The 25000-nt window shown below is 46.6% G+C and overlaps 1 protein-coding gene across 10 annotated transcripts in view; it reads right to left on the minus strand.

Annotated features, from left to right (window-relative positions):
* LOC106613191 (roundabout homolog 2) overlaps positions 1-25000 on the minus strand; it is a 607381-nt gene that overhangs the window by 241138 nt on the left and 341243 nt on the right. The window lies entirely within an intron of this gene.

Here is a 25000-nt window from a genome sequence, read left to right on the forward strand (position 1 = left end):
CATCACTACAGAGTATTATGATGATTCAACTGTCATCTCATCACTACAGAGTGTATTATGATGATTCAACTGTCATCTCATCACTACAGAGTGTATTATGATGATTCAACTGTCATCTCATCACTACAGAGTGTATTATGATGATTCAACTGTCATCTCATCACTACAGAGTATTATGATGATTCAACTGTCATCTCATCACTACACAGTGTATTATGATGATTCAACTGTCATCTCATCACTACAGAGTATTATGATGATTCAACTGTCATCTCATCACTACAGAGTATTATGATGATTCAACTGTCATCTCATCACTACAGAGTATTATGATGATTCAACTGTCATCTCATCACTACAGAGTGTATTATGATGATTCAACTGTCATCTCATCACTACAGAGTGTATTATGATGATTCAACTGTCATCTCATCACTACAGAGTGTATTATGATGATTCAACTGTCATCACACTCATTCCTAAAAGGTGTATCTGCCCAATGAAGATAAAACGACTGAATGAAACAGAAATGACTCACCTGAACGATTGGATTCAGAGTAGAAGGTGGATGGCACCATCAGCAGAGGCAGAAAGGGAGAGAGGGAGAGAAAGACAGAGAACCGTTAGATTGAGAAAAAGGGTTGATAAATATGAAATAACATTCTGCGAGGAAGGACCTCTGTTTTGGCTCTAAATTGTGAGTAAGGACTTCTGCTTTGGCTCCAAAACAAACCCCCAAAACAACACACTCTACTCACCCAGCATGACCCTTATGGACTGAGGTGGTGTTGTCAGAGACTGCTGCTGTTTCATTGTCATTCATGTGGCTGCTGGCTGGGATTGGCCCGGTGGGGTCACATATGCCTTGCCCCCAAAATTACTACCCCTTGTCTGTCTCTAAGTCTAAAACTGAGGTAACTCATAGTACTGAGCATATAGAGAGAATGTGTTTAATGCATGCACCTGTTTCCACCCAACCTTATTGTACTTGCATACTAGATTCATCAAAGGATTTCACAAGAAAGCATCAATCAATAAATGTAGTCATCAAATAAATGTTTTTCAAAGAAAAGAACTGCTACATCAAAGTAAGAATCTTGAAAATCAACCATGGTATTTTATTTATATTCAGTATTTGAATGGAAACACTGGTATCTAGTGTATAGCATCAGCATACTCTAGGTTCTAGTGTATAGCATCAGCATACTCTGGGTTCTAGTGTATAGCATCAGCATACTCTGGGTTCTAGTGTATAGCATCAGCATACTCTGGGTTCTAGTGTATAGCATCAGCATACTCTAGGTTCTAGTGTATAGCATCAGCATACTCTAGGTTCTAGTGTATAGCATCAGCATACTCTAGGTTCTAGTGTATAGCATCAGCATACTCTAGGTTCTAGTGTATAGCATCAGCATACTCTAGGTTCTAGTGTATAGCATCAGCATACTCTAGGTTCTAGTGTATAGCATCAGCATACTCTAGGTTCTAGTGTATAGCATCAGCATACTCTAGGTTCTAGTGTATAGCATCAGCATACTCTAGGTTCTAGTGTATAGCATCAGCATACTCTAGGTTCTAGTGTATAGCATCAGCATACACTAGGTTCTAGTGTATAGCATCAGCATACTCTGGGTTCTAGTGTATAGCATCAGCATACTCTGGGTTCTAGTGTATAGCATCAGCATACTCTAGGTTCTAGTGTATAGCATCAGCATACTCTGGGTTCCGGTGTATAGCATCAGCATACTCTGGGTTCTAGTGTATAGCATCAGCATACTCTAGGTTCTAGTGTATAGCATCAGCATACTCTAGGTTCTAGTGTATAGCATCAGCATACTCTAGGTTCTAGTGTATAGCATCAGCATACTCTAGGTTCTAGTGTATAGCATCAGCATACTCTAGGTTCTAGTGTATAGCATCAGCATACTCTAGGTTCTAGTGTATAGCATCAGCATACTCTAGGTTCTAGTGTATAGCATCAGCATACTCTAGGTTCCAGTGTATAGCATCAGCATACTCTGGGTTCTAATGTATAGCATCAGCATATTCTAGATTCTAGTGTATAGCATCAGCATACTCTGGGTTCTAGTGTATAGCATCAGCATACTCTATGTTCCAGTGTATAGCATCAGCATACTCTAGGTTCCAGTGTATAGCATCAGCATACTCTAGGTTCTTGTGTATAGCATCAGCATACTCTAGGTTCTAGTGTACAGCATCAGCATACTCTAGGTTCTAGTGTATAGCATCAGCATACTCTAGGTTCTAGTGTATAGCATCAGCATACTCTGGGTTCTAGTGTATAGCATCAGCATACTCTGGGTTCTAGTGTATAGCATCAGCATACTCTGGGTTCTGGTGTATAGCATCAGCATACTCTGGGTTCTGGTGTATAGCATCAGCATACTCTGGGTTCTGGTGTATAGCATCAGCATACTCTGGGTTCTAGTGTATAGCATCGGCATACTCTAGGTTCTAGTGTATAGCATCAGCATACTCTAGGTTCTAGTGTATAGCATCAGCATACTCTAGGTTCTAGTGTATAGCATCAGCATACTCTAGGTTCCGGTGTATAGCATCATCATACTCTGGGTTCTGGTGTATAGCATCAGCATACTCTGGGTTCTAGTGTATAGCATCAGCATACTCTAGGTTCCAGTGTATAGCATCAGCATACTCTGGGTTCTAGTGTATAGCATCAGCATACTCTGGGTTCTAGTGTATAGCATCAGCATACTCTGGGTTCCAGTGTATAGCATCAGCATACTCTAGGTTCTAGTGTATAGCATCAGCATACTCTAGGTTCTTGTGTATAGCATCAGCATACTCTAGGTTCTAGTGTATAGCATCAGCATACTCTAGGTTCTAGTGTATAGCATCAGCATACTCTGGGTTCTAGTGTATAGCATCAGCATACTCTGGGTTCCGGTGTATAGCATCAGCATACTCTGGGTTCCGGTGTATAGCATCAGCATACTCTGGGTTCTAGTGTATAGCATCAGCATACTCTGGGTTCTAGTGTATAGCATCAGCATACTCTGGGTTCTAGTGTATAGCATCAGCATACTCTAGGTTCTAGTGTATAGCATCAGCATACTCTAGGTTCTAGTGTATAGCATCAGCATACTCTGGGTTCCAGTGTATAGCATCAGCATACTCTGGGTTCCAGTGTATAGCATCAGCATACTCTGGGTTCTGGTGTATAGCATCAACATACTCTGGGTTCTAGTGTATAGCATCAGCATACTCTAGGTTCTAGTGTGTAGCATCAGCATACTCTAGGTTCTAGTGTATAGCATCAGCATACTCTGGGTTCTAGTATCTTTGTTCCCATGTATATTTCTAAAGCCCAAGGAGAGGGTATGTCTGTCATCCTCTCTAGCAGAGAAGTGTGTGTCTGTGGCCTGTCCTACTGCCAGGGTGCTGAGAGAGTGGCCTGGTCCGGTCCTAAAGGGCGGCAGGTAGCCTAGCGGTTAAGAGCATTGGGCCAGTAACATACAGGTCACTGGTTAAAACATCTGCCGAAGTACCCTTGAGCAAGGCACTTAACCTTAATTGGCCCTGTAAGTCGCTCTGTATAAGAGTATCTACTAAATGACCAAAAATGTGTAGTATATAAAATACAGACCCTCTACTGACCTGGTCCTAAAATACCGACCCTCTACTCACCTGGTCCTAAAATACAGACCCTCTACTGACCTGGTCCTAAAATACAGACCCTCTACTGACCTGGTCCTAAAATACAGACCCTCTACTGACCTGGTCCTAAAATACAGACCCTCTACTGACCTGGTCCTAAAATACAGACCCTCTACTGACCTGGTCCTAAAATACCGACCCTCTACTGACCTGGTCCTAAAATACAGACCCTCTACTGACCTGGTCCTAAAATACCGACCCTCTACTCACCTGGTCCTAAAATACAGACCCTCTACTGACCTGGTCCTAAAATACAGACCCTCTACTGACCTGGTCCTAAAATACAGACCCTCTACTGACCTGGTCCTAAAATACAGACCCTCTACTGACCTGGTCCTAAAATACAGACCCTCTACTGACCTGGTCCTAAAATACAGACCCTCTACTGACCTGGTCCTAAAATACAGACCCTCTACTGACCTGGTCCTAAAATACAGACCCTCTACTGACCTGGTCCTAAAATACAGACCCTCTACTGACCTGGTCCTAAAATACAGACCCTCTACTGACCTGGTCCTAAAATACAGACCCTCTACTGACCTGGTCCTAAAATACAGACCCTCTACTGACCTGGTCCTAAAATACAGACCCTCTACTGACCTGGTCCTAAAATACAGACCCTCTACTGACCTGGTCCTAAAATACAGACCCTCTACTGACCTGGTCCTAAAATACAGACCCTCTACTGACCTGGTCCTAAAATACAGACCCTCTACTGACCTGGTCCTAAAATACAGACCCTCTACTGACCTGGTCCTAAAATACAGACCCTCTACTGACCTGGTCCTAAAATACAGACCCTCTACTGACCTGGTCCTAAAAGCCAGACCCTTTAATGAGCTGGTCCTAAAATACAGACCCTCTACTGACCTGGTCCTAAAATACAGACCCTCTACTGACCTGGTCCTAAAAGCCAGACCCTTTAATGAGCTGGTCCTAAAAGCCAGAAATACAGAAAGACCCTGTCAACATCCAGTTGGTCATAAGATACAGACAGACCCTGTCAACAGCCCAATGGGCCTCCACAGCCACTCTGTCACCACCCAGACCACTACACTGCTCTCACCACATAATATCCATGTTATCAATGCTCTCTAATCATGTTTAGCCCTCCCTTTAGCACCCCTCATCTCCTTACAATCATTATTAGCCCAGAGAGTGCAGGTGAATTGAAGAGGGAATGAAGGAGAGGTAGAGTAGGGAGAGGAGAGAGAGAAAAGAGGGAGAATTATATTTTCCATTTATCCAATGACCTACTTCAGAGAGAGGAGAGGAAGGGGTGGAGGGGAGGACATGATCAGAAAGAGAAGGCTGGATGGAGGGATAAATAAATAAATTGATAGTCAGGATGATAACATGACAGGTGCCTTCATATCTTTAACCACTGAACAAATACAAGTAGAGATGGAGAGGACAGACAGGTAGAGGTGTTGAGGACAGACAGGTAGAGGTGGTGAGGACAGACAGGTAGAGGTGGTGAGGACAGACAGGTAGAGGTGGTGAGGACAGACAGGTAGAGGTGTTGAGGACAGACAGATAGAGGTGGAGAGGACAGACAGTTAGAGATGGTGAGGACAGACAGGTAGAGATGGAGAGGACAGACAGGTAGAGATGGAGAGGACAGACAGGTAGAGGTGTTGAGGACAGACAGGTAGAGGTGGTGAGGACAGACAGGTAGAGGTGGTGAGGACAGACAGATAGAGGTGGAGAGGACAGACAGTTAGAGATGGTGAGGACAGACAGATAGAGGTGGAGAGGGCAGACAGGTAGAGGTGGAGAGGGTAGAGGTGGAGAGGACAGACAGGTAGATGTGGAGAGGACAGACAGGTAGAGGTGGTGAGGACAGACAGATAGAGGTGGAGAGGGCAGACAGGTAGAGGTGGAGAGGACAGACAGGTAGAGGTGGAGAGGACAGACAGGTAGAGGTGGAGAGGACAGACAGGTAGAGGTGGAGAGGACAGACAGGTAGAGGTGGAGAGGACAGACAGGTAGTGCAGAGAAGCCAGACCCGATAAGGACCAGAAGTGGATAGCAGAAGGGCTGGAGGTTTGCTTGGCCAAACATATGTGCTAAAGTGAGTAATTATGGGTGGGATTAGATTGTGTTACTACTATTATTGTCTGTTAATCTGATTAATCCACTCCTAGGCTTAGCAGGGAATTGGGTTTTGTTTATTGTTGTAAGACAAAGCCCCAGCTAAAATATGGCATTACATCTATTCAACAAGCACATTTGGACCGGTGTTAGTATAAAGAGCAGACTTTCAGTAAACATACTTAGTAAGGGGATGTAATTCCTCTGAGATAAAGAAGTAATGTGGGTCAGCTCTGCAGATACTATGTAAACAGCTTGGTGCAACCACAGCCTAAAACTGATGCAATGGCCTGAGTTGGTAAAAACATCTATACGGTTCTCTCCCTTTCATTTATCCCCCTTTCTCTACAGCCCTCTCCCCCTCCTTCTCTTTGACCTCGACTGACCCACCATTAGGGTTTCCTCTGACAGTCAGAGTGGAGAGGCAGCCAGGCAGAAGGTCTGAGATCAAAAGGGGGAAGCAGAAAGCTGAAAGGCTGAAGGGGCTAGATTCTGCTTCTGCTTCTGAGGAACGATTACATATCCAGGACAGACGCATGTCAACAGACTGACACGACCCAGTCTGTACTGACACACAGGCAGAACCACGACCCAGTCTGTACTGACACTCAGGGAGAACCATGACCCAGTCTGTACTGACACACAGGCAGAACCACGACCCAGTCTGTACTGACACTCAGGGAGAACCATGACCCAGTCTGTACTGACACTCAGGGAGAACCATGACCCAGTCTGTACTGACACTCAGGCAGAACCACTACCCAGTCTGTACTGACACTCAGGCAGAACCACGACCCAGTCTGTACTGACACTCAGGCAGAACCACGACCCAGTCTGTACTGACACTCAGGGAGAACCATGACCCAGTCTGTACTGACACTCAGGCAGAATCACTACCCAGTCTCTACTGACACACAGGCAGAACCACGACCCAGTCTGTACTGACACAAAGGCAGAACCACGACCCAGTCTCTACTGACACAAAGGCAGAACCACGACCCAGTCTCTACTGACACACAGGCAGAACCACGACCCAGTCTCTACTGACACACAGGCAGAACCACGACCCAGTCTCTACTGACACAAAGGCAGAACCACGAACCAGTCTACTGACACTCAGGCAGAACCACTACCCAGTCTCTACTGACACACAGGCAGAACCACTACCCTGTCTGTACTGACAAACAGGCAGAACCACGACCCAGTCTCTACTGACACACAGGCAGAACCACGACCCTGTCTGTACTGACAAACAGGCAGAACCACGACCCAGTCTGTACTGACACACAGGCAGAACCACAACCCAGTCTGTACTGACACACAGGCAGAACCACGACCCAGTCTGTACTGACACACAGGCAGAACCACGACCCAGTGTGTACTGACACACAGGCAGAACCACGACCCTGTCTGTACTGACAGAAAGGCAGAACCACGACCCAGAGAGTTTTTTAACAGGAGTAGAGGAATCAAATGGCTTTGTTATAAAATGAAGGCTTAGGATAGCTTCCACTGAGAGGGTTCTGGTAGTATAATCATGATATCTGTTATTTAAAACTTCAACCGGTTCTGACAGGGTTTTGTAATTGAGGTGATTTATCATTCTCTGTGATTGCTCTGTCTCTCTCACTATGACCTCTGACCTTTTCTCCACAGCTACCCAACTCTTTCATTTATCACTATGTTATCTCCTTTATACGCACGCACGCACGCCACACACACACACACACACACACACACACACACACACACACACACACACACACACGACTAGCTCTCATTCCTGTGTGTGTGACAGTGGTCTCGGGGGAGTGATGGTGGGGTGTGATGGGATCATCCAGAGCCCTGGCCTCTCCTCCCATTACCAAACAATCTGGTCTCACGCTAATCTCCCTCTGAAAACATGGAGGCCCTGAAATTAGAAAGAAAACCAGGGTCACTCACCAGACCACACAACAAGCTAATCCTGAAACACTGGAGAGTGTTCATGCCCCTGCCTCAATAAATAATACTACACTGCTACAGTGGCTTGAAAAAGTATTCACCACCTTGGCATTTTTCCTATTTTCTTGCCTTACAACTTTGAATTAAAATAAATGTGTTGGGGGGTTGTATCATTTGATTTACACAACATGCTTACCACTTTGAAAAAGGAAAATATTTTTATTGTGAAACAAACAAGAAATAAGTCTAAAAAACTGAGCTTGGGCGTGCATAACTATTCTCCCCCCAAAAGTCAATACTTTGTAGAGCAACATTTTGCAGCAATTACAGCTGCTAGTCTTTCGTTGTATGTTTCTATAAGCTTGGCACATCTAGTCACTGGGATTTTTGCCAATTCTTCAAGGCAAAACTGCTCCAGCTCCTTCAAGTTGGATGGGTTCCGCTGGTGTACAGCAATCTTTAAGTCATTCCACAGATTCTCAATTGGACTGAGGTCTGGGCTTTGACTAGGCTATTCCAAGACATTTAAAATGTATCCCCTTAAACCACTCAAGTATTGTTTTAGCAGTATGCTTAGGGTCATTGTCCTGCTGGAAGGTGAACCTCCATCCCAGTCTCAAATCTCTGGAAGACTGAAACAGGTTTCCCTCAAGCATTTCCCTGTATTTAGCGCCATCCATCATTCCTTCAATTTTGACCAGTTTCCCTGTCCCTGCCGATGAAAAACATCCCCACAGCATGATGCTGCCACCACCATGCTTCACTGTGGGGATGGTGTTCTCAGGGTGATGAGAGGTGTTGAGTTTGCGCCAGACATAATGTTTTCCTTGATGGCCAAAAAGCTCAATTTTATTCTCATCTGACTAGAGTAGCCTCTTCTTCCATATGTTTGGGGAGTCTCCCACATGCCTTTTGGCAAACACCAAACGTGTTTGCTTATTTTTCTTTAAGCAATGGCTTTTTTCTGGCCTCTCTTCCACTCTTTGTTGCCTCTCTGATTAATGCCCTCCTTGCCTGGTCCGTGAGTTTTGGTGGGCGGCCCTCTCTTGGCAGGTTTGTTGTGGTGCCATAAACTTTCTATTTTCTATTTTTTAATAATGGATTTAATGGTGCTCCGAGGGATGTTGAATGTTTCGGATATTTTTTTATAACCCAACCCTGATCTGTACTTCTCCACAACTTTATCCCTGACCTGTTTGTAGAGCTCCTTGGTCTTCATGGTGCCCCTTGCTTAGTGGTGTTGCTGACTCTGGGGCCTTTCAGAACAAGTGTATGTATACTGAGATCATGTGACAGATCATGTGACACTTAGATTCCACACAAGTGGACTTTATTTAACTAATTATGTGACTTCTGAAGATAATTGGTTGCACCAGATCTTATTTAGGGACTTCATAAAAAAGGGGTGAATACATATGCACGCACCACTTTTACATTTTTTAAAATTGTTTTAAACAAGTAATTTTTTTCATTTCACTTCACCAATTTGGACTATTTTCTGTATGTCCATTACATGAAACACAAATAAAAATCAATTTAAATTACAGGTTGTAACACAACAAAATAGGAAAAATGCCAAGTGGGATGAATACTTTTCCAAGGCACTGTACACACACTCTCCAACCCCAGAACTAATCTTATCAACCAGATAATTATTAGAATCAGTTGTGCTAGATTAGGATTAGAGTGAAAACCTACAGGACGGTATCTCTCCAGGAACAGGATTAGAGTGAAAACCTACAGGACGGTATCTCTCCAGGAACAGGATTGGAGTGAAAACCTACAGGACGGTATCTCTCCAGGAACAGGATTAGAGTGAAAACCTACAGGATGGTATCTCTCCAGGAACAGGATTAGAGTGAAAACCTAGTCACGGCTGTTTAAAGGATCGGACCAACGTGCAGAATGGTTGTAGTTCCACATATTTATTATACTGTGAAACATTGCAATACACCAATAGCTGGAAATAACAAAAACATCAAACCGTGACGCAGAGAGAAAATAAACACTACTCAAAAATTAATAACCCACAAACACAAGTGGAAAAACCCCATACTTAAATATGATCTCCAATTAGAGACAACGAGGACCGGCTGCCTCTAATTGGAGATCATCCAACAACACCAACATAGAAATAGAAACCTAGAAAAACCACATAGAAACAGATAACAAGAAAACCAACCAAAAACACCCCCCTGTCACGCACTGACCTACTCTACTATAGAAAATGACATCTTACAAGGGTCAGTACATGACAGACGGTAGCTTTCCAGGAACAGGATTAGAGTGAAAACCTACAGGACGGTAGCTCTCCAGGAACAGGATTGGAGTGAAAACCTACAGGACGGTAGCTCTCCAGGCACAGGATTAGAGTGAAAACCTACAGGATGGTATCTCTCCAGGAACAGGATTAGAGTGAAAACCTACAGGATGGTATCTCTCCAGGCACAGGATTAGAGTGAAAACCTACAGGATGGTATCTCTCCAGGAACAGGATTAGAGTGAAAACCTACAGGACGGTAGCTCTCCAGGAACAGGATTAGAGTGAAAACCTACAGGACGGTAGCTCTCCAGGAACAGGATTAGAGTGAAAACCTACAGGACGGTAGCTCTCCAGGAACAGGATTAGAGTGAAAACCTACAGGATGGTATCTCTCCAGGAACAGGATTGGAGTGAAAACCTACAGGACGGTAGCTCTCCAGGAACAGGATTAGAGTGAAAACCTACAGGATGGTATCTCTCCAGGAACAGGATTGGAGTGAAAACCTACAGGACGGTAGCTCTCCAGGAACAGGATTAGAGTGAAAACCTACAGGATGGTATCTCTCCAGGAACAGGATTAGAGTGAAAACCTACAGGACGGTAGCTCTCCAGGAACAGGATTAGAGTGAAAACCTACAGGATGGTATCTCTCCAGGAACAGGATTAGAGTGAAAACCTACAGGATGGTATCTCTCCAGGAACAGGATTAGAGTGAAAACCTACAGGACGGTAGCTCTCCAGGAACAGGATTAGAGTGAAAACCTACAGGATGGTATCTCTCCAGGAACAGGATTGGAGTGAAAACCTACAGGATGGTATCTCTCCAGGAACAGGATTAGAGTGAAAACCTACAGGATGGTATCTCTCCAGGAACAGGATTGGAGTGAAAACCTACAGGATGGTATCTCTCCAGGAACAGGATTGGAGTGAAAACCTACAGGACGGTAGCTCTCCAGGCACAGGATTAGAGTGAAAACCTACAGGATGGTATCTCTCCAGGAACAGGATTGGAGTGAAAACCTACAGGACGGTAGCTCTCCAGGCACAGGATTAGAGTGAAAACCTACAGAAGAGTATCTCTCCAGGAACAGGATTGGAGTGAAAACCTACAGGACGGTATCTCTCCAGGAACAGGATTAGAGTGAAAACCTACAGGATGGTATCTCTCCAGGAACAGGATTGGAGTGAAAACCTACAGGACGGTAGTTCTCCAGGAACAGGATTAGAGTGAAAACCTACAGGACGGTAGTTCTCCAGGAACAGGATTAGAGTGAAAACCTACAGGACGGTATCTCTCCAGGAACAGGATTAGAGTGAAAACCTACAGGACGGTAGTTCTCCAGGAACAGGATTAGAGTGAAAACCTACAGGACGGTAGTTCTCCAGGAACAGGATTAGAGTGAAAACCTACAGGATGGTATCTCTCCAGGAACAGGATTAGAGTGAAAACCTACAGGATGGTATCTCTCCAGGAACAGGATTGGAGGGAAAACCTACAGGATGGTATCTCTCCAGGAACAGGATTAGAGTGAAAACCTACAGGACGGTAGTCTCTCCAGGAACAGGATTAGAGTGAAACCACGGCGGTAGCCCAGGACGGGGGCCTCGGAGGTCTCTCCAGGAACAGGATTAGAGTGAAAACCCGGGGTACCCCAGGCACGGGGGCCTCGGACGGTGCTCTCCAGGAACAGGATTGGAGTGAAAACCTACAGGACGGTATCTCTCCAGGAACAGGATTAGAGTGAAAACCTACGGACGGAGCTCGGCGGGGGCCTCAGGACGGTGCTCTCCAGGAACAGGATTAGAGTGCCACAGGAGGACCTCGGACGGGAGGACCTCAGGAGGTATCTCTCCAGGCACAGGATTAGAGTGAAAACCTACAGGACGGTAGTTCTCCAGGAACAGGATTAGAGTGAATTACCAGTGAATTACCATCCATCCAATATCATCCAAAATAATTTTGCGATATGTAACTGTATAGATATTTTCCCCCAACACTATTACCCATGCCACGCTGGCATACACAGACAAACACACAGCAGTGCTCAACATAGACCATGGTTGGGAGACAAACCACAAACCCTCGCTTATGCTAATCTTGCCCCCCTGAGTCATAAACCGGTGCAGTGCTAGGCTTCCTAAGATTGGTTCTAGGAAGAACACTTGTACTATGTACGATTAATGTGGATTAAATAGAATTTTAATATACAGCACCACGTGAATTGATCAGTCACTGTCTACTCCTCTGAAATCTGACCATAATGAACCTCTCAGAAATAGCGTGTGATTTCCATATGTCAATGCAGAGAGAAATTGACTGATGGTTTTAGAACCAATACTAAACATAGTGAGTGGCCCAGGGGCATATATTTGTTCTAGATGCCTACATTAGATTGATTTAAACAGTCTCAGAAGGCTTCCTCTTTGTCCTTAGGATTCAAACAATACAGATATGTTTCATTCCTCTCTCATCATGCTGTTTTCCCTAAAGCTATGTTGAAATGAGTCCTAGCTCCATGTTCTCTCTCACACCAGGAGGAGTGTCTTGCGTCTCCATAAATAGGGTATACATAAGTGAATAGCTGTGTTTGCCAATCACCAATGGAATAATGGAATAGAGTCAATAAATGAATAATGAGCCAGGGAGAGAGAGAGCGAGAGAGCGAGAGAGCGAGAGAGCGAGAGAGAGAGAGAGAGAGAGAGAGAGAGAGAGCGAGAGAGAGAGAGAGAGAGACAGTGGAGGTGTGTTTGAGGGCCTGATCTAGCTGGGTCCACCTGCAGTTTGCACCTGGCTAGCAGAGCTTTGGCCCTGCCCTCATAAGCACAGACCAGCCCAGACAAGTCAAGACTAGCCCAGCCCTGACACCACATGCCATCACCATGGCCACAGCAATGCACAGACATAAACAATGAATATATTTTTACCATTCAACCCCACCAGCTGCTGCTTCTCATCCCGTGGCTGACATTCACATCTGGTGTAAAGGCTTGAAGCAGGTCGCTCTCCTTTGTGCTGCTAACTCTACAGTGTAATAGACTAGAGAATATAACCCAACCTACAGGATAGCTAGATGCTGCATTACATTACTACCAGGCCTGGGGGCAGTGGTGACCCCCATCATTCTCTCAGCTGAGCACCTGTCCTCCCTCACCCCCCTGCTCCACACTCCAAACACAGAGCTGAAATGGTTGAAATCTTTTTCAGTGTGAGGATTATGGGTAGCTTCTTCACCCCCCTCTTTCTCTAGCACGCCCCCCAGTAGTAAATTACTCTTCACAGCATCACCTGACTCCCATTAACCCTTTCAATCTGCCTGCCTGTCTTCAGCACAGAACAGAGAGCCCTGAAGCTACAGGAGCTAGTAAGGATGGAGACTCCCTACTTCACCCCCCTCCCCCCTCAACATCTCCGTCTCTCCACGCCCCTCCGCCTTCACCCACCTCTCTCTCTGTGCTTTCTATTTCTTTGGTGAGGTATGGTGAGGACTATATAAGTCCATCAGATCTCTCTCTCTCACCACCATCCACTACTGACAGAGAGGGGTGGAGACCCAGTAAATTATAGATGAGGCCCACACAATACAGCACACAATGGGGTGGCCATTTTGCCTCTAGCACCACATCTACATTCCATTACAGAGCAGCACACAGCCTTCAGCTGGGTTTTCCCACATTATGTGACTAGCGTGAATACTAGTGTTGTACTTTGCTGTCTTGTAACAGAATGAGCAATATATGTACTGTATCACTATCGAGGGCACACAATGTGAGCGAGCCGTGAGGAATGTTCTGTGCTCAACATGGGACATGTACACCACAGGAGGTTGGTGGCACCTTAATTGGGGAGGATGGGCTCGTGGTAATGGGTGGAGTGGAATAAGTGGAGTGCTGTTAGTCTGGAGCTTCATGAAATGGAGTTCCATGGCCGAGCAGCCGCACACAAGCCTAAGATCACCATGCACAATGTCAAACATCGGCTGGAGTGGTGTAAACCTCGCCGCCATTGGACTCTGGAGTAATGGAAACACGTTCTCTGGAATGATGAATCAAGCTTCACCGTCTGGCAGTCCGTCGGATGAATCTGGGTTTGACGGATCCCAGGAGAACGCTACCTGGCACTTTACAGTGCCAACTGTAAAGTTTGGTGGAGGAATAATGGTCTGGGGTTGTTTTTCATGGTTTGGGCTAGGCCCCTTAGTTTCAGTGAAGGGAAATACATCTTTATGCTACACAATACAATGACATTCTAAATGATTTGGTGCTTCCAACTTTGTGGAAACAGTTTGGGGAAGGCCCTTTCCTGTTTCAGCATGACAATGCCCCTGTGCACAAAGCGAGGTCCATACAGAAATGGTTTGTCGAGATCAGTGTGGAAGAACTTGACTGGCCTACATAGAGACCTGACCTCAACCCCATCGAACCTGTGGAATGAATTGGAACGCCGACTGCGAGGAAGGCTTAATCGCCCAATATCAGTGCCCGACCTCACTAATGCTCTTGTGGCTGAATGGAAGCAAGTCTCGGTAATGTTCCACAATCTAGTGGAAAGCCTTCCCAGAGAAGAGTGGAGGCTGTTGTAGCAGCAAAGGGGGCGACCAACTCCATATAAATGTCCATGATTTTGGAATGAGTTGTTTGACGAGCAGGTGTCCACATACTTTTGGTAATGTAGTGTATGTATTAACCTGTGTCCTGATAAGCAGCCAGTCGTGGATGACATTAATTATGCAGAGACATAGGCTGACTCTGGCTCTGAACACACAACTAGTTATTGGAAAACAGTCCATCACACAATAAGACTGTATAGTCTTTGTTCTGACTGATCCGTCCCTTGAAAACGAATCGACGGATAATTAACATTCCTCTCTCTGAATCTTCCCATTAAATCTCCAGTAATTAAAGCTGCAGATAAAGACTTGAATATTATCCTTCTCCCTACGTCTAATTTCCAGAATCAGTCAATTTTTCAAGCGACCATATGTTATTTCTCACTGTGCCTCAAGCACAATATTTTATCTCTTATAAATATTACAATTATGCCGAATCCACATAGAAACTGCGGTGGTATTTCTCCTGACTGTGTGGTGTGTCTAATGGCTGGGATTTGACCTGTAATACGTGTCTCTCTGTCAGTGAGCGTGACCACTAGACCAATAGCAGTGTTGTTGGGCTGAAGGGCAGTCAGAATAGTAGTTAGAATGGTAGTCAGAGAGACAGAAACACTGGTCAGACAGCTCCAGAGGGCTACAGCTTATTTTGTTACCTTTATTTAACTAGGCAAGTCAGTTAAGAACAAATTCTTATTTTCAATTAAGGCCTAGGAACAGTGGGTTAACTGCCTTGTTCAGGGGCAGAACGACAGACTTTTAACTTGTCAGCTCGGGGATTCAATCTTGCAACCTTTCGGTTACAAGTCGAACGCTCTAACCACTAGGCTACCTCCTGCCCCTCTCTATACCACTCTCTATTTTTCTCAACTCAGCTCTTCTCTCTCCATCTCTACCTTTCCATCCATCCCTGGACTTGTCCTTCACTGTGAGAACCGTTAAAGCATCCCTCTATGGCGTCATCATCTCTAGGATCCCTACCATGATCGCCAGTGGAATGACATGTAGCGACTTGAGATTCAAATGAGATCCCTTCACTATCTCTCCTCTCCTCACCCCCAGTCCTATCCCTCCTCGCCCCACCCCCAATCCTCTCCATCCATGGGATGTATTCCCCAAAGATCCCCTGTCTTCTAATCCTCAACACTGTGGATGTGTTTAGCCATTAGTACTGTGCCCTGTAGCCCTCTACACCACTGGAGCCTGGAGCCCCCATTCTCTCCACGGGGAAGTACAGGTTAATATTACATCTGTGAGGTAGACTACATTTCCTATTTATTGGAAGGCATTCTAGCATGAAAGAGTGTTCCCATGCAGACCACTGGATTACCTGACCCCCATCTCCCCATCCATCAGATCAATGCGTCCCCACACCCCTCGTCTCGCACCCCACCGACATGAGGGGGATGGAAATGCTGCTTTCTTAACCTTCTGTTCATGTCATTTGTCCTCTCTTTGGGGTGGCCACTGCACTTACATCTCTAAAGCCCCTCTGGAGAGCTAGTCATTGGGACCTCAGGCACAGTTACTGGGAGGGCTGCCCATAATGCAGGTCCGTTGAGGACCATTGAGAGTTGAAATATGCCCCTCTCGTATCATTCCACAGTTATACGTACCATCTTCTCCACATAGAGTGGAGGACGACAGCTGAAACAGGACAAAGACAAGAGGTTGTTGTAAAACAGCCACTCATGTGGAAGGAGAAGAGAGAGATGATGAAGAGGAGAAGAGCGAGGGAGATAAAGACAGGGGGATGAGCAGACGGATGAAGGAGGGGAGGGATATAGAAAGTAATCAGCCTGTCTGTGACCTTGAGATGGACAAGACTTCATCACCAAAAGAGAAAAAAAAAAATGGAATATGAATCAGGGCCATCATTCAGCTGAATTTATGACAGGGTATAAACCATGACATTAAGTCCTTGGAGGGACCAGACACCCCAAGGACCCCCGGACAGTCCACAGTCAGCTACACTCAATCATTTCTGGTGACCGCCCAGCGTCCCTCGCCCCACACCCCGGTTCCAGCCCACCGGCAGGACGAATAGAGAAGAGGCCAGTCCAGACATCAGCCACTTAGAGCATATTGAAGATAGTCTTTAGTTAAGACCAACTTCAGAGTTAAAAGCAGGCGTAAGAACACCCCCTCTCGTGTCCTGGCACAAGAAAATCTCTACTCTTGTTAAAACATATGGACCCAATGCCAATTCACACTCTGTCATTACTGCACTTTCAGCACCTCCACTTCCAACATGCACATGTGGCACTATGCTGAAGTCTTGACTGGTGCCAACTGTGAAGGAGCTGGCCTGGGCTTGCCCTGACTCAGTTCATGGTGGCACTAGTTAATAGATCTAAACTGTGAATGGGCACAGTGCATGGAAGAAAGTTTCACTCTCAGCCCACAGTATTGCGTTATGTAAAAGCACTTATTTCCCCAACAGTGCTGGCCCCCTCTCCCAGCCTATATACAGTACATCTCCCTGGCTCTTCAGCCGGCTGACCTCTTGCTAGTTGGACACCTCTCTCTCTCTCTCTCTCTCTCTCTCTCTCTCTCTCGCTCTAGTTGGATAGACTATTTCAAGTTCTAAAAAAAAACTTTGAGGAAGTGGACTAGCCATTCCATTTTAAAATGGACATTATATTATTATTTTGTTTACAAGAGTATAGTCTTCAGGAAAAAAGCTTACAGCACCTGGTACTCACTCTCTCTCTCTCTCTCTCTCTCTCTCTCTCTTCCCCCCCCTCTGTCCCTATCTCTCTTCTGACAGTATCTTTGTTTCCTAACACAGCTTGCTCGCTGTGCCAATTAAGTGCCGTTTTTAATTTGCATTTAGAATTTTAATGTGAGTCAGTGAGAAAATGGTTGTGGAATTCCATCCTGTGGAATCAGAGGCCTCCTATTGCATAATGGCCTGGCTGCACTTAACGACGACACACACAGGAATTCAATTGTGCTGCACATACGACTGAGGGCATTATCCACCGACTGTTATTAATCTGTCTGTTCTCAGGAGGAGCAGGAGATGCTAATGCTCTCTTCTCTGCTCCAGAGATCTTTGCTGCCTCTAATTGATTTCTTTTTCTTTGGGGGGCGGGGTTATTATTAGAATCAATGCTAAATAAATAATGTAGTATACACATTATTATACAAACAACACACTGACTTACTGTTACACAGGACTCATAGGCTGCGGGCCAAACACTTAAAAGACTATCCCCTCAGCCCTCAAATTAAGTGGCCACTTCTGATGACGTAACCTCTGAGGAGTATACACTTGTAGGGCGAGGGGCGAGGGGCGAGGGGCGAGGGAGGAAGGAATGATTTTTAACCCTTCTATTATGTTGCGAGTCAATTGGACCCATTTCCACTTTTGAGTTGTTTAAAATACTAGTTAACCTCTCTTTTTCTCCATGAAATTAAATAACTTTTCCTCATTTAGGGGAGGAAAATGTTGAACCTAACTTCAAAATGTGGACACACTGATGTGTTGTGGAATGTCTGCGTACATTTTGTATACAAACATGATGTTGTGGGTCATTTTGACTTTGGCTTTCATGAGTATAGATATTTACACAGGTCCAAATTAAACAAGTGTCTTTGATGTATTTACTTTTGACTGGTTCTGGTTGCATTTTTATAATTATATTTTGGTGAAAAGGAGCTTTCCCAAGCTTCTCTTTCTCAGTGCGAGAGCAGCAGATCTCTGACACAGACTCCAAAATAAGCTCCAGAAGATTTTCAGTCAGTGAATCCTCATCACAAATTCTGGACTGTGACAGCGAAATAGAAGAGGTTTGAGAAAGAGGACATTTCAGAGATAGAGGACATTTCAGAGATAGAGGACAATGCTGTTGATGATCCAGATTGTGAATTTTTCTTTGGTGAAGGGGATTCAGAGGAGGGGTTTGGTATTCCATCCCCTCCATCAGATGAGAGAGAGAGCATGCAATAACCAGCATCCAGAGAAGAGAGGACATGGAAGTCTAAAGATGGTAGAATAGTCACCATCACCACAATGAAGTCAAGGTAGACTCAGCTTCCAATGTAATCAGAATTGTTCCAGGGCCTACACGATTTGCTCTGCCCCCCTCGACAAGACAGTAAAACCAGCACCACTTGTGTAGAATGCAGTAAATCCATCTGCAGAAAGTGCACACGTACATTGTGTTCAACATGTGGAGAGAAAGACTGAAGGGATCATTTTGACCAATCGGGTCAAATCATACCTAAGTGTTACTGTTACTGGGAAATACAAGAAAAATGCCTACTTGGGTGAACAGAAAATAGTTTGTGAGAAGGAAATATGTTTAAGAAATAGTTCTTAAATATAGAGTTTTTGAAGTCAAATATACTTGTATTTCCTCTTTTTGAAAGGTCTGACGAGAAAATTAAGTTTTGTCTGTTTTAACTTGATTCTTTGACTGTCTTGAGTGTGTTTAAACTGTGCGGGTCTGTGTGACCCATTCCCCAATAGATGTCATTTTCTTTCAGCGAAGCACAAGGGATAAATGGACCACCCTTGGCCGGAAATTCGCCCCTCGTTCATCCCGCGATGATTGTGTTTTCAGCCACCGGTAGCTTGTGGGTGCTTTATATGCGTTACAGTCAATTATGAGTGCATGTCTACTTATATTAGATATATAATTATTAAAATATGCCTACTGTATGATAGCTAGTAAATGAATTAGCTAACTAACGTTAGCCTGCCTAGCTGGAACTGAAGAAGAAGGAAAGTGTTTTATTTATACAATTTCCAAAAGATAACCAAACAAAAACATATTTACTTTTTACAAGATGTGTTTGTGCCATCATGTGCATTAGTAGCACAATTTCAAACTTATTTACATTTGTATTTTACTTACGTAGAATATGTTGACTTCTCCATTGTTTTTACTTACGTAGAATATGTTGACTTCTCCGTTGTTTTTACTTATGTAGAATATGTTGACTTCTCCATTGTTTTTACTTATGTAGAATATGTTGACTTCTCCATTGTTTTTACTTACGTAGAATATGTTGACTTCTCCATTGTTTTTACTTACGTAGAATATGTTGACTTCTCCATTGTTTTTACGTTTTTTGTGGACTCTTCTTAGCGAGTGTACAATCGTGGTGAATTGAATTATGGGGAGTTTCAGGCCCTGGGGTGAACATAATTGTACATTCGCAAAGCCGACTAAAAAAGAGGGCTGAGGGGCTTATGTTGCAAACTTCCCTTGCTTGGCTAATCATTTGGACCGCCCTCCAAGATGGCGATGGGGATTCCCTCAAAGGCATAAGGCGAGGGTAAGTGGACGAGGACCGCAGCCATAGTCACATGGTCACATGACATAGTCACAAAGTCACGGTCACATAGTCGCATGGTCACAGAGTTACGGCACACAGAGAATTCCAATACTGCTTTTCATTGATGATATTGAAGTATTGGATACAGCCTACAGTACATGCTGTTATTACTTATTCAACAAAAACAAACCCCAGCCAGATGGAGTCTATGTACATAAACCAGAGCAGGTTTCTGAGTAAATAAGATAAAACAAATTAAGGCATGTAACAGAGTCTGCAGGATGCTACCCCTCTCCCCAGAATCTCTGCACACAAACAGAGGAAGACCCCTCTCCCCAGAATCTCTGCACACAAACAGAGGAAGACCCCTTTCCCCAGAATCTCTGCACACAAACAGAGGAAGACCCCTCTCCCCAGAATCTCTGCACACAAACAGAGGAAGACCCCTTTCCCCAGAATCTCTGCACACAAACAGGGGAAGACCCCTCTCCCCAGAATCTCTGCACACAAACAGGGGAAGACCCCTCTCCCCAGAATCTCTGCACACAAACAGGGGAAGACCCCTCTCCCCAGAATCTCTGCACACAAACAGAGGAAGACCCCTTTCCCCAGAATCTCTGCACACAAACAGGGGAAGACCCCTTTCCCCAGAATCTCTGCACACAAACAGAGGAAGACCCCTCTCCCCAGAATCTCTGCACACCAACAGGGGAAGACCCCTCTCCCCAGAATCTCTGCACACAAACAGAGGAAGACCCCTCTCCCCAGAATCTCTGCACACAAACAGAGGAAGACCCCTCTCCCCAGAATCTCTGCACACAAACAGAGGAAGACCCCTCTCCCCAATTAGGCCTTTGTGTGCACTGTGGCGGTCTGATCATTATATATTTTTCATGTGCTCTCCCTCCATCTCTCCGCTTGGCCTGCAGCACTGACAGACAACAACATGACATCGGCATCCGCACGACATCGCCAGAACACAAACACACACAGGCACGCGCACATACACACCTCACACACACACACACAAGTGCATAACAATTTAAAATTGGAGGAAAATATTTTGACAGGGAGAAAGAGGGACAGAGGGAAAAACACAAAGAGCTGCTGAATAATTCAACCGGAAACCAAAAGTAGGAGCTGGAATGGAGAGAGCTGAGCTGCCTAAAAACATGTCAGATGTATGGGATGGAAAGGAGGCTAAATGGAAATCAATCTCCTTTCACTGGTAGAGCGAGACACCCAATCACAAAACATTGTTTTAATAGGAGTCTCCCCTGGATCATGACACCCGGATCACATTTAGAGGGAGGATGTGGCCTGTGTTGGCTATCAATAGAGACAGACACACTGATTACCAACAACACATTAGAATCACCAGAAATATGTTATATATACTATTAGAGAAAAACAATTAGAGAGACTCTGGGAGATACAGGCACAGTAGGAGGAATACTAATGTGGACAATTGATCCATGCAAACAGTGACATCTATCCTAGTACAGGGAGGGGGATGAGATGGGAGGGGGAAGGGAAGGGAGGGGGGTGGGAAGGGAGGGGGGTGGGAAGGGAGGGGGATGAGATGGGAGGGGGAAGGGAAGGCAGGGGGGTGGGAAGGGAGGGCGGTGGGTGGGAAGGGAGGGGGATGAGATGGGAGGGGGAAGGGAAGGGAGGGGGGTGGGAAGGGAGGGGGGTGGGAAGGGAGGGGGATGAGATGGGAGGGGGAAGGGAAGGCAGGGGGGTGGGAAGGGAGGGCGGTGGGTGGGAAGGGAGGGGGATGAGATGGGAGGGGGTGGGAAGGGAGGGGGGTGGGTGGGAAGGGAGGGGGGTGGGTGGGAAGGGAGGGGGATGAGATGGGAGGGGGAAGGGAAGGGAAGGGAGGGGGTGGGAAGGGAGGGGGTGGGAGGGAGGGGGGTGGGTGGGAAGGGAGGGGGATGAGATGGGAGGGGGTGGGAAGGGAGGGGGATGAGATGGGAGGGGGAAGGGAAGGGAAGGGAGGGGGTGGGAAGGGAGGGGGTGGGAAGGGAAGGGAGGGGGATGAGATGGGAGGGGGAAGGGAAGGGAGGGGATGGGAAGGGAGGGGGATGAGATGGGAGGGGGATGAGAAGGGAGGGGGATGAGATGGGAGGGGGGCGGGTAGGGAGGGGGAGGGAGGGAGGGAAGGGAGGGGAGGAGGATGGGAAGGGAGGGGGATGGGGAAGGGAGGGGCATGGGGAAGGGAGGGGGATGAGATGGGAGGGGGTGGGAAGGGAGGGGGATGAGATGGGAGGGGGAGGGAAGGGAGGGGGATGGGAAGGGAGGGGGGTGGGAAGAGAGGGGGATGAGATGGGAGGGGGTGGGAAGGGAGGGGGAGGGAGGGAGGGAAGGGAGGGGAGGGGGATGGGAAGGGAGGGGGATGTGGAAGGCAGGGGGATGAGATGGGAGGGGGATGGGTAGGGAGGGGGATGGGGAAGGGAGGGGGTGAGATGGGAGGGGGATGAGATGGGAGGGGGATGAGATGGGAGGGGGATGGAAGAGAGGGGGGTAGGAAGGGAGGGGGATGAGATGGGAGGGGATGGGGAAGGGAGGGGGTGAGATGGGAGGGGGATGAGATGGGAGGGGGATGAGATGGGAGGGGGATGGGAAGAGAGGGGGGTAGGAAGGGAGGGGGATGAGATGGGAGGGGGATGGGAAGGGAGGGGGATGGGAAGGGAGGGGGATGAGATGGGAGGGGGATGAGATGGGAGGGGGATGGGAAGGGAGGGGGGTGGGAAGGGAGGGGGATGAGATGGGAGGGTGGATGGGAAGGGAGGGGGATGAGAAGGGAGGGGGATGGGAAGGGAGGGGGAAGGGAAGGGAGGGGGATGGGAAGGGAGGGGGAAGGGAAGGGAGGGGGATGGGAAGGGAGGGGGAAGGGAAGGGAGGGGGATGGGAAGGGAGGGGGATGAGAAGGGAGGGGGATGGGAAGGGAGGGGGGTGAGATGGGAGGGGGATGAGATGGGAGGGGGATGGGAAGGGAGGGGGGTGAGATGGGAGGGGGATGTTGTAAATGACTATTGTAGCTGGAAACGTAAACGGCAGATTTTTTATGGAATATCTACATAGGCGTACAGAGGCCCATTATCAGCAACCATCACTCCTGTGTTCCAATGGCACGTTGTGTTAGCTAATCCAAGTTTATCATTTTAAAAGGCTAATTGATCATTAGAAAACACTTTTGCAATTATGTTAGCACAGCTGAAAATTGTCGTGCTGATTAAAGAAGCAATAAAACTGGCGTTCTTTAGACTAGTTGAGTATCTGTGAGCATCAGCATTTATGGGTTTGATTACAGGCTCAAAACGGCTAGAAACAAAGAACTTTCTTCTGAAACTCGTCAGTCTATTCTTGTTCTGAGAAATGAAGGCTATTCCATGCGAGAAATTGCCAAGAAACTGAAGATCTCGTACAACAATGTGTACTACTCCCTTCACAGAACAGCGTAAACTGGCTCTAACCAGAATAGAAAGAGGAGTGGGAGGCCCCGGTGCACAACTGAGCAAGTACATTAGAGTGTCTAGTTTGAGAAACAGACGACTCACAAGTCCTCAACTGGCAGCTTCATTAAATGGTGATGGTTGCTGATAATGGGCCTCTGTACGCCTATGTACAGTGGATATTCCATAAAAAACAATCAGCTGTTTCCAGCTACAATAGTCATTTACAACATTAACAATGTCTACACTGTATTTCTGATCAATTTGATGTTATTTTAATGGACCAAAAATGAGCTTTTCTTTCAAAAACAAGGACATTTCTAAGTGACCCCAAACTTATATATATATATATATATATTTAAGCAATAAGGCCCGAGGAGGTGTGGACCAATATATCATGGCTAAGGGCTGTTCTTATGCATGACGCAACGCAGATTGCCTGGATACAGCCCTATTGGCCATATATCAAACCCCAGAGGTGCCTTATCGCTATTATAAACTGGTTACCAATGTAATTAGAGCAGTAAAAATAAATGTTTTATCATACGCGTGGTATACGGTCTGATATACCACAGCTGTCAGCCAATCAGCATTCAGGGCTCAAACCACCCAGTTTATAAATATATTTAACATACGTGCTCCAGCCCCCTCACCTCACAGTGTATGGTGTTGTATTAGGTTCTCTCCAAATAAAAATCATATTGTTGTGTTTAATAGAACCTGACACCATGTGTAACTTCCTGTCACCATAACAGCAGAGTAAATTAGATGATCAATTTACATTTTCCATTAGGGAAACAGCAGAGTAATAACTCACTCCACCTCCATTAATGTCTTCATCACCACGGGGAGGGATAGGAGCATGTCTGCTGGTAGAGGTGGGAAGGGGAAGGGTAGAGGGGGTCTGGGTAAGGGTAGAAGGGGGCAGGGGAAGAATAGAGGGAGGCAGGGCAAGGGGTAGGTTAGAGGGGTCAGGGGAAGGGTAGAGGGGGCTGGGGAAGGGTAGAGGGGACAGGGGAAGAGTAGAGGGGGACAGGGGAAGAGTAGAGGGGGACAGGGGAAGGGTAGAGGGGGACAGGGGAAGGGTAGAGGGGGCAAGGGAAGGGTAGAGGGGGCAAGGGAAGGGTAGAGGGGGACAGGGGAAGGGTAGCAGGGACAGGGGAAGGGTAGAGGGGGCAGGGGAAGGGTAAAGGGGGGCAGGGGAAGGGTAGAGGGGGCAGGGGAAGGGTAAAGGGGGGCAGGGGAAGGGTAGAGGGGGACAGGGGAAGGGTAGAGGGGGACAGGGGAAGGGTAAAGGGGGACAGGGGAAGGGTAGAGGGGGACAGGGGGAGGGTAGAGGGGGACAGGGGAAGGTAGAGGGGGAAAGGGGAAGGGTAGAAGGGGACAGGGGAAGGGTAGAGGGGGCAGGGGAAGGGTAGAGGGGGACAGGGGAAGGGTAAAGGGGGACAGGGGAAGGTAGAGGGGGAAAGGGGAAGGGTAGAAGGGGACAGGGGAAGGGTAGAGGGGGCAGGGGAAGGGTAGAGGGGGACAGGGGAAGGGTAAAGGGGGACAGGGGAAGGGTAAAGGGGGACAGGGGAAGGGTAGAGGGGGAAAGGGGAAGGGTAGAGGGGGACAGGGGAAGGGTAGAGGGGGACAGGGGAAGGGTAGAG

Source organism: Salmo salar, chromosome 09 (assembly GCF_965601325.2).
Source record: "Salmo salar chromosome 09, fSalSal1, whole genome shotgun sequence".
NCBI lineage: Eukaryota > Metazoa > Chordata > Actinopteri > Salmoniformes > Salmonidae > Salmo > Salmo salar.